Source organism: Pseudophryne corroboree, chromosome 8, assembly GCF_028390025.1.
Source record: "Pseudophryne corroboree isolate aPseCor3 chromosome 8, aPseCor3.hap2, whole genome shotgun sequence".
NCBI lineage: Eukaryota > Metazoa > Chordata > Amphibia > Anura > Myobatrachidae > Pseudophryne > Pseudophryne corroboree.
In genome coordinates, this window is record NC_086451.1 from 141,370,282 (window position 1) to 141,385,335 (window position 15,054).

A 15,054-nucleotide genomic window follows, 5' to 3' on the forward strand; every position below is an offset into this window, starting at 1 on the left:
ATTTTCTCTTTGTTTACTCAAATATTGAATGCTTATGTCTTATAAATTTAGAAGGTAAGTATTCTAATGACTTGCTTATGACACCCCATAGAATATATTATGTTTAGTACCTTGGACACTGTAGCTTATTCACTTAAATCTCCTATAAATTGTGTATCTGGTATGCACAGTCTGGTTAGCACAGTTAGTAAGGTGTTAGGTTAAGACTGTCATTGGTTTGAATCCCATGTTATCATGTTTTTATTTTACTAGTGTGGTTTGTGGCTCTATAATATGAATGCCTATGTCTTTTAACAACAATAGTCAAGTCTTCCAATGGACTTTTTAGTGAAACCCAATAGATAGCTTTATTTTCTCTTTGTTTACTCAAATATTGAATGCTTATGTCTTATAAATTTAGTAGGTAAGTATTCTAATGACTTGCTTATGACACCCCATAGAATATATTATGTTTAGTACCTTGGACACTGTAGCTTATTCACTTAAATCTCTGATAAATTGTGTGTCTGGTATGCACAGTCTGGTTAGCACAGTTAGTAAGGTGTTTGGTTTGCACTATCAAATTAAGAATGTCATTGGTTCGAATCCCATATTATCATGTTTTTATTTTACTAGTGTGGTTTGTGGCTCTATAATATGAATGCCTATGTCTTTTAACAACAATAGTCAAGTCTTCCAATGGACTTTTTAGTGAAACCCAATAGATGGCTTTATTTTCTCTTTGTTTACTCAAATATTGAATGCTTATGTCTTATAAATTTAGTAGGAAAGTATTCTAATGACTTGCTTATGACACCCCATAGAATATATTATGTTTAGTACCTTGGACACTGTAGCTTATTCACTTAAATCTCTGATAAATTGTGTGTCTGGTATGCACAGTCTGGTTAGCACAGTTAGTAAGGTGTTGGGTTTGCACTATCAAATTAAGAATGTCATTGGTTCAAATCCCATATTTTCATGTTTTTATTTTACTAGTGTGGTTTGTGGCTCTATAATATGAATGCCTATGTCTTTTAACAACAATAGTCAAGTCTTCCAATGGACTTTTTAGTGAAACCCAATAGATAGCTTTATTTTCTCTTTGTTTACTCAAATATTGAATGCTTATGTCTTATAAATTTAGTAGGAAAGTATTCTAATGACTTGCTTATGACACCCCATAGAATATATTATGTTTAGTACCTTGGACACTGTAGCTTATTCACTTAAATCTCTGATAAATTGGGTGTCTGGTATGCACAGTCTGGTTAGCACAGTTAGTATGGTGTTGGGTTTGCACTATCAAATTAAAACTGTCATTGGTTCAAATCTCATTATCATGTTTTTATTTTACTAGTGTGGTTTGTGGCTCTATAATATGAATGCCTATGTCTATTAACAACAATAGTCAAGTCTTCCAATGGACTTTTTAGTGAAACCCAATAGATAGCTTTATTTTCTCTTTGTTTACTCAAATATTGAATGCTTATGTCTTATAAATTTAGTAGGTAAGTATTCTAATGACTTGCTTATGACACCCCATAGAATATATTATGTTTAGTACCTTGGACACTGTAGCTTATTCACTTAAATCTCCTATAAATTGTGTATCTGGTATGCACAGTCTGGTTAGCACAGTTAGTAAGGTGTTAGGTTTGCACTATCAAATTAAGACTGTCATTGGTTCGAATCCCATGTTATCATGTTTTTATTTTACTAGTGTGGTTTGTGGCTCTATAATATGAATGCCTATTTCTTTTAACAACAATAGTCAAGTCTTCCAATGGACTTTTTAGTGAAACCCAATAGATAGCTTTATTTTCTCTTTGTTTACTCAAATATTGAATGCTTATGTCTTATAAATTTAGTAGGTAAGTATTCTAATGACTTGCTTATGACACCCCATAGAATATATTATGTTTAGTACCTTGGACACTGTAGCTTATTCACTTAAATCTCTGATAAATTGTGTGTCTGGTATGCACAGTCTTGTAGGCACAGTTAGTAAGGTGTTATGTTTGCACTATCAAATTAAGACTGTCATTGGTTAGAATCCCTTGTTATCATGTTTTTATTTTACTAGTGTGGTTTGTGGCTCTATAATATGAATGCCTATGGGGTATATGCAATTGCGGTCGAATTCGCGGCAATTATCGCCGTTTTTTAATTCGACCAAATTCGCCAGGTGAATCCCGGCAGGTGCCTGCCGGGATTCACCATATTCAATGAAAAACGGATTCGCCAGAATCGCGGGCGAAAATCGGCCGATTTGGCGGATTTTGCCGCGATTTTAAAAAACGGGAAAAAACGTGAAAAACCCGAAAAAAAAATGGCGTGGGGTCCCCCCTCCAAAGCATAACCAGCCTCGGGCTCTTTGAGCTGGTCCTGGTTCTAAAAATGCAGGGGAAAAATTGGCCAGGGATCCCCCGTATTTTTAAAACCAGCACCGGGCTCTGCGCCTGATGCTGGTGCCAAAAATACGGGGGACAAAAAGAGTAGGGGTCCCCCGTATTTTTAACACCAGCATCGGGCTCCACTAGCTGGACAGATAATGCCACAGCCGGGGGTCACTTTTATGCCGTGCCCTGCGGCCGTGGCATCAAATATCCAACTAGTCACCCCTGGCCGGGGTACCCTGGGGGAGTGGGGACCCCTTCAATCAAGGGGTCCCCCCCCCAGCCACCCAAGGGCCAGGGGTGAAGCCCGAGGCTGTCCCCCCCCATCCAATGGGCTGCGGATGGGGGGGCTGATAGCCTTTGTGATAATTAAAAGATATTGTTTTTTCCATTAGTACTACAAGTCCCAGCAAGCCTCCCCCGCAAGCTGGTACTTGGAGAACCACAAGTACCAGCATGCGGGAGAAAAACGGGCCCGCTGGTACCTGTAGTACTACTGGAAAAAAAATACCCAAATAAAAACAGGACACAGACACCGTGACTTGTACAACTTTATTACATACTGCCGACACACACATACTTACCTATGTTAACACGCCGACTGCCACGGTCGCCGACGATCCGAGGGTACCTGTGAAAAAATTATACTCACCTTCCAGCGTCCAGAGGTACATCCACGTCCAGAGGTAAATCCACGTTCTTGGCAAAAAAACAAACCGAACACCGATCCATACCGGACTAGAAAGGGGTCCAATGTTTTCACATAAGACCCCTTTCTCCCGAATGCCGGGACATCACGTGACTCCTGTCACTGACGTCCCTTCAGCCAATCAGGAAGCGCTACTTCCGTGGCGCTCACCTGATTGGCTGTCCGCTGTCTGTACTGTGACAGCGCATCGCAAAGCCACTCCATTACTTTCAATGGTGGGAACTTTGCGGGTAGCGGTGGGGTCACCCGCCGGTCAGCCGCTGACCGGCGGGTGACCTCACCGCTAGCCGCTAAGTTCCCACCATTGAATATAATGGAGGGAGCTGTGCGATGCGCTGTCACAGTGCAGACAGCGCTCAGCCAATCAGGTGAGCGCAACGAAGTTGCGCTTCCTGATTGGCTTAGAGACCTGTCAGTGACAGCTGTCACTGACAGGTCTCATTCGTGGAAAGGTGTCCCATGTGTCAGCATGGGACCCCTTTCAGTCCGTTTTTGGTGCGGGTATTTGCGTTTTCTTATTTTGCCAAGTCCGTGGATTTATCTCTGGACCATGGTTGAGGTGAGTATTTTGAACTTTTCTTTACAGGTATCCGTGGATTCTACATGGAGAAGAGGACCGATGTCGGCGTGTGAACATAGGTAAGTATGTGTGTGTCGACGTATGAAATAAAGTTTTACTGTCGACGGTGTGTGTGTCCTGTTTTTATTTGGGTATTTTTTTCCCAGTAGTACTACAGGTACCAGCGGGCCCGTTTTTCTCCCGCATGCTGGTACTTGTGGTTCTCCAAGTACCAGCTTGCGGGGGAGGCTTGCTGGGACTTGTAGTACTATTGGAAAAAACAATATCTTTTTATTATCACAAAGGCTATCAGCCCCCCCATCCGCAGCCCATTGGTTGGGGGGGACAGCCTCGGGCTTCACCCCTGGCCCTTGGGTGGCTGGGGGGGGGGGACCCCTTGATTGAAGGGGTCCCCACTCCCCCAGGGTACCCCGGCCAGGGGTGACTAGTTGGATATTTAATGCCACGGCCGCAGGGCACGGCATAAAAGTGACCCCCGGCTGTGGCATTATCTGTCCAGCTAGTGGAGCCCGATGCTGGTGTTAAAAATACGGGGGACCCCCTACTCTTTTTGTCCCCCGTATTTTTGGCACCAGCACCAGGCGCAGAGCCCGGTGCTGGTTTTAAAAATACGGGGGATCCCCTGTCAATTTTTCCCCCGCATTTTTAGAACCAGGACCAGCTCAATGAGCCCGAGGCTGGTTATGCTTTGGAGGGGGGACCCCACGCCATTTTTTTTTATGATTTTACCCTTCCAGCATAAAAAAAAAATAAAAATAATAATAATATTAAAAAAAAAATATAAATAATATTTGTGCCTCCCAAAAAAAAAAAAAAAGTACCTAATCCCTTCTAATATAAATAGATCTGCTATTCCCAAAAAAAAACACACCAAAAAAAACATGTTTAAAATTTTTTTATTTGTTTTCACCCTTCAAAGTGTGGCGGATTGAAAATGACGAATTTGCTGTCTAAAAGCCCTGCTGTCGAATTTCCAAACTTGAATTGAATATGCTTTGGTCGAATTGCAGCACTTGTATCATTGCAGAAAAGTCGAATTTGCAAAAATTCGAATTTCAAAAAGTCGAATTTTGAAAGTCCGTTTTTTGGTCGGAAAGCACTGGATTGCATAGGGGAATTTTTTTTTTTTGGTCGAAAATGACCCGAAATTCGACAATTTCGGGAATTCGACCACAATTGCATATACCCCTATGTCTTTTAACAACAATAGTCAAGTCTTCCAATGGACTTTTTAGTGAAACCAAATAGATAGCTTTATTTTCTCTTTGTTTACTGAAATATTGAATGCTTATGTCTTATAAATTTAGTAGGAAAGAAGTCTAATGACTTGCTTATGACACCCCATAGAATATATTATGTTTAGTACCTTGGACACTGTAGCTTATTCACTTAAATCTCTGATACATTGTTTGTTTGGTATGCACAGTCTGGTTAGCACAGTTAGTAAGGCTTTGGGTTTGCACTATCAAATTAAGACTGTCATTGGTTCGAATCCCATGTTATCATGTTTTTATTTTACTAGTGTGGTTTGTGGCTCTATAAAATGAATGCCTATGTCTTTTAACAACAATAGTCAAGTCTTCCAATGGACTTTTTAGTGAAACCCAATAGATAGCTTTATTTTCTATTTGTTTACTCAAATATTGAATGCTTATGTCTTATAAATTTAGTAGGAAAGTATTCTAATGACTTGCTTATGACACCCCATAGAATATATTATGTTTAGTACCTTGGACACTGTAGCTTATTCACTTAAATCTCTGATAAATTGGGTGTCTGGTATGCACAGTCTGGTTAGCACAGTTAGTATGGTGTTGGGTTTGCACTATCAAATTAAGACTGTCATTGGTTCGAATCCCATGTTATCATGTTTTTATTTTACTAGTGTGGTTTGTGGCTCTATAAAATGAATGCCTATGTCTTTTAACAACAATAGTCAAGTCTTCCAATGGACTTTTTAGTGAAACCCAATAGATAGCTTTATTTTCTCTTTGTTTACTCAAATATTGAATGCTTATGTCTTATAAATTTAGTAGGTAAGTATTCTAATGACTTGCTTATGACACCCCATATAATATATTATGTTTAGTACCTTGGACACTGTAGCTTATTCACTTAAATCTCCTATAAATTGTGTATCTGGTATGCACAGTCTGGTTAGCACGGTTAGTAAGGTGTTGGGTTTGCACTATCAAATTAAGACTGTCATTGGTTCGAATCCCATGTTATCATGTTTTTATTTTACTAGTGTGGTTTGTGGCTCTATAATATGAATGCCTATTTCTTTTAACAACAATAGTCAAGTCTTCCAATGGACTTTTTTTAGTGAAACCCAATAGATAGCTTTATTTTCTCTTTGTTTACTCAAATATTGAATGCTTATGTCTTATAAATTTAGTAGGTAAGTATTCTAATGACTTGCTTATGACACCCCATAGAATATATTATGTTTAGTACCTTGGACACTGTAGCTTATTCACGTAAATCTCTGATAAATTGTGTGTCTGGTATGCACATTCTTGTAGGCACAGTTAGTAAGGTGTAGGGTTTGCACTATCAAATTAAGACAGTCATTGGTTAGAATCCCTTGTTATCATGTTTTTATTTTACTAGTGTGGTTTGTGGCTCTATAATATGAATGCCTATGTCTTTTAACAACAATAGTCAAGTCTTCCAATGGACTTTTTAGTGAAACCAAATAGATAGCTTTATTTTCTCTTTGTTTACTGAAATATTGAATGCTTATGTCTTATAAATTGAGTAGGAAAGAAGTCTAATGACTTGCTTATGACACCCCATAGAATATATTATGTTTAGTACCTTGGACACTGTAGCTTATTCACTTAAATCTCTGATAAATTGTGTGTCTGGTATGCACAGTCTGGTTAGCACAGGTAGTAAGGCGTTGGGTTTGCATTATCAAATTAAGACTGTCATTGGTTCGAATCTTATGTTATCATGTTTTTATTTTACTAGTGTGGTTTGTGGCTCTATAAAATGAATGCCTATGTCTTTTAACAACAATAGTCAAGTCTTCCAATGGACTTTTTAGTGAAACCCAATAGATAGCTTTATTTTCTATTTGTTTACTCAAATATTGAATGCTTATGTCTTATAAATTTAGTAGGAAAGTATTCTAATGACTTGCTTATGACACCCCATAGAATATATTATGTTTAGTACCTTGGACACTGTAGCTTATTCACTTAAATCTCTGATAAATTGGTTGTCTGGTATGCACAGTCTGGTTAGCACAGTTAGTATGGTGTTGGGTTTGCACTATCAAATTAAAACTGTCATTGGTTCAAGTCTCATTATCATGTTTTTATTTTACTAGTGTGGTTTGTGGCTCTATAATATGAATGCCTATGTCTTTTAACAACAATAGTCAAGTCTTCCAATGGACTTTTTAGTGAAACCCAATAGATAGCTTTATTTTCTCTTTGTTTACAAAAATATTGAATGCTTATGTCTTATAAATTTAGTAGGTAAGTATTCTAATGACTTGCTTATGACACCCCATAGAATATATTATGTTTAGTACCTTGGACACTGTAGCTTATTCACTTAAATCTCCTATAAATTGTGTATCTGGTATGCACAGTCTGGTTAGCACAGTTAGTAAGGTGTTGGATTTGCACTATCAAATTAAGACTGTCATTGGTTCGAATCCCATGTTATCATGTTTTTATTTTACTAGTGTGGTTTGTGGCTCTATAATATGAATGCCTATGTCTTTTAACAACAATAGTCAAGTCTTCCAATGGACTTTTTAGTGAAACCCAATAGATAGCTTTATTTTCTCTTTGTTTACTCAAATATTGAATGCTTATGTCTTATAAATTTAGTAGGTAAGTATTCTAATGACTTGCTTATGACACCCCATAGAATATATTATGTTTAGTACCTTGGACACTGTAGCTTATTCACTTAAATCTCTGATAAATTGTGTGTCTGGTATGCACAGTCTTGTAGGCACAGTTAGTAAGGTGTTATGTTTGCACTATCAAATTAAGACTGTCATTGGTTAGAATCCCTTGTTATCATGTTTTTATTTTACTAGTGTGGTTTGTGGCTCTATAATATGAATGCCTATGTCTTTTAACAACAATAGTCAAGTCTTCCAATGGACTTTTTAGTGAAACCAAATAGATAGCTTTATTTTCTCTTTGTTTACTGAAATATTGAATGCTTATGTCTTATAAATTTAGTAGGAAAGAAGTCTAATGACTTGCTTATGACACCCCATAGAATATATTATGTTTAGTACCTTGGACACTGTAGCTTATTCACTTAAATCTCTGATAAATTGTGTGTCTGGTATGCACAGTCTGGTTAGCACAGGTAGTAAGGCGTTGGGTTTGCATTATCAAATTAAGACTGTCATTGGTTCGAATCTTATGTTATCATGTTTTTATTTTACTAGTGTGGTTTGTGGCTCTATAAAATGAATGCCTATGTCTTTTAACAACAATAGTCAAGTCTTCCAATGGACTTTTTAGTGAAACCCAATAGATAGCTTTATTTTCTCTTTGTTTACTCAAATATTGAATGCTTATGTCTTATAAATTTAGTAGGTAAGTATTCTAATGACTTGCTTATGACACCCCATAGAATATATTATGTTTAGTACCTTGGACACTGTAGCTTATTCTCTTAAATCTCCTATAAATTGTGTATCTGGTATGCACAGTCTGGTTAGCACAGTTAGTAAGGTGTTGGGTTTGCACTATCAAATTAAGACTGTCATTGGTTCGAATCCCATGTTATCATGTTTTTATTTTACTAGTGTGGTTTGTGGCTCTATAATATGAATGCCTATTTCTTTTAACAACAATAGTCAAGTCTTCCAATGGACTTTTTTAGTGAAACCCAATAGATAGCTTTATTTTCTCTTTGTTTACTCAAATATTGAATGCTTATGTCTTATAAATTTAGTAGGTAAGTATTCTAATGACTTGCTTATGACACCCCATAGAATATATTATGTTTAGTACCTTGGACACTGTAGCTTATTCACTTAAATCTCTGATAAATTGTGTGTCTGGTATGCACAGTCTTGTAGGCACAGTTAGTAAGGTGTAGGGTTTGCACTATCAAATTAAGACTGTCATTGGTTAGAATCCCTTGTTATCATGTTTTTATTTTACTAGTGTGGTTTGTGGCTCTATAATATGAATGCCTATGTCTTTTAACAACAATAGTCAAGTCTTCCAATGGACTTTTTAGTGAAACCCAATAGATAGCTTTATTTTCTCTTTGTTTACTCAAATATTGAATGCTTATGTCTTATAAATTTAGTAGGAAAGAAGTCTAATGACTTGCTTATGACACCCCATAGAATATATTATGTTTAGTACCTTGGACACTGTAGCTTATTCACTTAAATCTCTGATAAATTGTTTGTTTGGTATGCACAGTCTGGTTAGCACAGTTAGTTAGGCTTTGGGTTTGCACTATCAAATTAAGACTGTCATTGGTTCGAATCCCATGTTACTATGTTTTTATTTTACTAGTGTGGTTTGTGGCTCTATAAAATGAATGCCTATGTCTTTTAACAACAATAGTCAAGTCTTCCAATGGACTTTTTAGTGAAACCCAATAGATAGCTTTATTTTCTATTTGTTTACTCAAATATTGAATGCTTATGTCTTATAAATTTAGTAGGAAAGTATTCTAATGACTTGCTTATGACACCCCATAGAATATATTATGTTTAGTACCTTGGACACTGTAGCTTATTCACTTAAATCTCTGATAAATTGGGTGTCTGGTATGCACAGTCTGGTTAGCACAGTTAGTAAGGTGTTGGGTTTGCACTATCAAATTAAGACTGTCATTGGTTCAAATCTCATATTATCATGTTTTTATTTTACTAGTGTGGTTTGTGGCTCTATAATATGAACGCCTATGTCTTTTAACAACAATAGTCAAGTCTTCCAATGGACTTTTTAGTGAAACCCAGTAGTTAGCTTTATTTTCTCTTTGTTTACTCTAATATTGAATGCTTATGTCTTATAAATTTAGAAGGTAAGTATTCTAATGACTTGCTTATGACACCCCATAGAATATATTATGTTTAGTACCTTGGACACTGTAGCTTATTCACTTAAATCTCCTATAAATTGTGTATCTGGTATGCACAGTCTGGTTAGCACAGTTAGTAAGGTGTTGGGTTTGCATTATCAAATTAAGACTGTCATTGGTTCGAATCCCATGTTATCATGTTTTTATTTTACTAGTGTGGTTTGTGGCTCTATAATATAAATGCCTATTTCTTTTAACAACAATAGTCAAGTCTTCCAATGGACTTTTTAGTGAAACCCAATAGATAGCTTTATTTTCTATTTGTTTACTCAAATATTGAATGCTTATGTCTTATAAATTTAGTAGGTAAGTATTCTAATGACTTGCTTATGACACCCCATAGAATATATTATGTTTAGTACCTTGGACACTGTAGCTTATTCACTTAAATCTCCTATAAATTGTGTATCTTTTATGCACGGTCTGGTTAGCACAGTTAGTAAGGTGTTGCGTTTGCACTATCAAATTAAGACTGTCATTGGTTCGAATCTCATGTTATCATGTTTTTATTTTACTAGTGTGGTTTGTGGCTCTATAATATGAATGCCTATGTCTTTTAACAACAATAGTCAAGTCTTCCAATGGACTTTTTAGTGAAACCCAATAGATAGCTTTATTTTCTCTTTGTTTACTCAAATATTGAATGCTTATGTCTTATAAATGTAGTAGGTAAGTATTCTAATGACTTGCTTATGACACCCCATAGAATATTTTATGTTTAGTACCTTGGACACTGTAGCTTATTCACTTAAATCTCTTATAAATTGTGCGTCTGGTATGCACAGTCTTGTAGGCACAGTTAGTAAGGTGTAGGGTTTGCACTATCAAATTAAGACAGTCATTGGTTAGAATCCCTTGTTATCATGTTTTTATTTTACTAGTGTGGTTTGTGGCTCTATAATATGAATGCCTATGTCTTTTAACAACAATAGTCAAGTCTTCCAATGGACTTTTTAGTGAAACCAAATTGATAGCTTTATTTTTTCTTTGTTTACTGAAATATTGAATGCTTATGTCTTATAAATTTAGTAGGAAAGAAGTCTAATGACTTGCGTATGACACCCCATAGAATATATTATGTTTAGTACCTTGGACACTGTAGCTTATTCACTTAAATCTCTGATAAATTGTGAGTTTGGTATGCACAGTCTGGTTAGCACAGTTAGTAAGGCGTTGGGTTTGCACAATCAAATTAAGACTGTCATTGTTTCGAATCCTATGTTATCATGTTTTTATTTTACTAGTGTGGTTTGTGGCTCTATAATATGAATGCCTATGTCTTTTAACAACAATAGTCAAGTCTTCCAATGGACTTTTTAGTGAAACCCAATAGATAGCTTTATTTTCTCTTTGTTTACTCAAATATTGAATGCTTATGTCTTATAAATTTAGTAGGTAAGTATTCTAATGACTTGCTTATGACACCCCATAGAATATATTATGTTTAGTACCTTGGACACTGTAGCTTATTCACTTAAATCTCTGATAAATTGTGTGTCTGGTATGCACAGTCTTGTAGGCACAGTTAGTAAGGTGTAGGGTTTGCACTATCAAATTAAGACAGTCATTGGTTAGAATCCCTTGTTATCATGTTTTTATTTTACTAGTGTGGTTTGTGGCTCTATAATATGAATGCCTATGTCTTTTAACAACAATAGTCAAGTCTTCCAAAGGACTTTTTAGTGAAACCAAATAGATAGCTTTATTTTCTCTTTGTTTACTGAAATATTGAATGCTTATGTATTATAAATTTAGTAGGAAAGAAGTCTAATGACTTGCTTATGACACCCCATAGAATATATTATGTTTAGTACCTTGGACACTGTAGCTTATTCACTTAAATCTCTGATAAATTGTGTGTCTGGTATGCACAGTCTGGTTAGCACAGGTAGTAAGGCGTTGGGTTTGCACTATCAAATTAAGACTGTCATTGGTTCGAATCCTATGTTATCATGTTTTTATTTTACTAGTGTGGTTTGTGGCTCTATAATATGAATGCCTATGTCTTTTAACAACAATAGTCAAGTCTTCCAATGGACTTTTTAGTGAAACCCAATAGATAGCTTTATTTTCTCTTTGTTTACTCAAATATTGAATGCTTATGTCTTATAAATTTAGTAGGTAAGTATTCTAATGACTTGCTTATGACACCCCATAGAATATATTATGTTTAGTACCTTGGACACTGTAGCTTATTCTCTTAAATCTCTGATAAATTGGGTGTCTGGTATGCACAGTCTGGTTAGCACAGTTAGTATGGTGTTGGGTTTGCACTATCAAATTAAGACTGTCATTGGTTCGAATCTCATATTATCATGTTTTTATTTTACTAGTGTGGTTTGTGGCTCTATAATATGAATGCCTATGTCTTTTAACAACAATAGTCAATTCTTCCAATGGACTTTTTAGTGAAACCCAATAGATAGCTTTATTTTCTCTTTGTTTACTCAAATATTGAATGCTTATGTCTTATAAATTTAGTAGGTAAGTATTCTAATGACTTGCTTATGACACCCCATATAATATATTATGTTTAGTACCTTGGACACTGTAGCTTATTCACTTAAATCTCCTATAAATTGTGTATCTGGTATGCACAGTCTGGTTAGCACAGTTAGTAAGGTGTTGGGTTTGCACTATCAAATTAAGACTGTCATTGGTTCGAATCCCATGTTATCATGTTTTTATTTTACTAGTGTGGTTTGTGGCTCTATAATATGAATGCCTATTTCTTTTAACAACAATAGTCAAGTCTTCCAATGGACTTTTTTAGTGAAACCCAATAGATAGCTTTATTTTCTCTTTGTTTACTCAAATATTGAATGCTTATGTCTTATAAATTTAGTAGGTAAGTATTCTAATGACTTGCTTATGACACCCCATAGAATATATTATGTTTAGTATCTTGGACACTGTAGCTTATTCACTTAAATCTCTGATAAATTGTGTGTCCGGTATGCACAGTCTTGTAGGCACAGTTAGTAAGGTGTAGGGTTTGCACTATCAAATTAAGACTGTCATTGGTTAGAATCCCTTGTTATCATGTTTTTATTTTACTAGTGTGGTTTGTGGCTCTATAATATGAATGCCTATGTCTTTTAACAACAATAGTCAAGTCTTCCAATGGACTTTTTAGTGAAACCCAATAGATAGCTTTATTTTCTCTTTGTTTACTCAAATATTGAATGCTTATGTCTTATAAATTTAGTAGGAAAGAAGTCTAATGACTTGCTTATGACACCCCATAGAATATATTATGTTTAGTACCTTGGACACTGTAGCTTATTCACTTAAATCTCTGATAAATTGTTTGTTTGGTATGCACAGTCTGGTTAGCACAGTTAGTAAGGCTTTGGGTTTGCACTATCAAATTAAGACTGTCATTGGTTCGAATCCCATGTTACTATGTTTTTATTTTACTAGTGTGGTTTGTGGCTCTATAAAATGAATGCCTATGTCTTTTAACAACAATAGTCAAGTCTTCCAATGGACTTTTTAGTGAAACCCAATAGATAGCTTTATTTTCTATTTGTTTACTCAAATATTGAATGCTTATGTCTTATAAATTTAGTAGGAAAGTATTCTAATGACTTGCTTATGACACCCCATAGAATATATTATGTTTAGTACCTTGGACACTGTAGCTTATTCACTTAAATCTCTGATAAATTGGGTGTCAGGTATGCACAGTCTGGTTAGCACAGTTAGTAAGGTGTTGGGTTTGCACTATCAAATTAAGACTGTCATTGGTTCGAATCTCATATTATCATGTTTTTATTTTACTAGTGTGGTTTGTGGCTCTATAATATGAACGCCTATGTCTTTTAACAACAATAGTCAAGTCTTCCAATGGACTTTTTAGTGAAACCCATTAGTTAGCTTTATTTTCTCTTTGTTTACTCTAATATTGAATGCTTATGTCTTATAAATTTAGAAGGTAAGTATTCTAATGACTTGCTTATGACACCCCATAGAATATATTATGTTTAGTACCTTGGACACTGTAGCTTATTCACTTAAATCTCCTATAAATTGTGTATCTGGTATGCACAGTCTGGTTAGCACAGTTAGTAAGGTGTTGGGTTTGCATTATCAAATTAAGACTGTCATTGGTTCGAATCCCATGTTATCATGTTTTTATTTTACTAGTGTGGTTTGTGGCTCTATAATATAAATGCCTATTTCTTTTAACAACAATAGTCAAGTCTTCCAATGGACTTTTTAGTGAAACCCAATAGATAGCTTTATTTTCTATTTGTTTACTCAAATATTGAATGCTTATGTCTTATAAATTTAGTAGGTAAGTATTCTAATGACTTGCTTATGACACCCCATAGAATATATTATGTTTAGTACCTTGGACACTGTAGCTTATTCACTTAAATCTCCTATAAATTGGGTATCTGGTATGCACAGTCTGGTTAGCGCAGTTAGTAAGGTGTTGGGTTTGCACTATCAAATTAAGACTGTCATTGGTTCGAATCTTATGTTATCATGTTTTTATTTTACTAGTGTGGTTTGTGGCTCTATAATATGAATGCCTACGTCTTTTAACAACAATAGTCAAGTCTTCCAATGGACTTTTTAGTGAAACCCAATAGATAGCTTTATTTTCTCTTTGTTTACTCAAATATTGAATGCTTATGTCTTATAAATTTAGTAGGTAAGTATTCTAATGACTTGCTTATGACACCCCATAGAATATATTATGTTTAGTACCTTGGACACTGTAGCTTATTCACTTAAATCTCTTATAAATTGTGCGTCTGGTATGCACAGTCTTGTAGGCACAGTTAGTAAGGTGTAGGGTTTGCACTATCAAATTAAGACAGTCATTGGTTAGAATCCCTTGTTATCATGTTTTTATTTTACTAGTGTGGTTTGTGGCTCTATAATATGAATGCCTATGTCTTTTAACAACAATAGTCAAGTCTTCCAATGGACTTTTTAGTGAAACCAAATTGATAGCTTTATTTTTTCTTTGTTTACTGAAATATTGAATGCTTATGTCTTATAAATTTAGTAGGAAAGAAGTCTAATGACTTGCGTATGACACCCCATAGAATATATTATGTTTAGTACCTTGGACACTGTAGCTTATTCACTTAAATCTCTGATAAATTGTGTGTCTGGTATGCACAGTCTGGTTAGCACAGTTAGTAAGGCGTTGGGTTTGCACAATCAAATTAAGACTGTCATTGGTTCGAATCCTATGTTATCATGTTTTTATTTTACTAGTGTGGTTTGTGGCTCTATAATATGAATGCCTATGTCTTTTAACAACAATAGTCAAGTCTTCC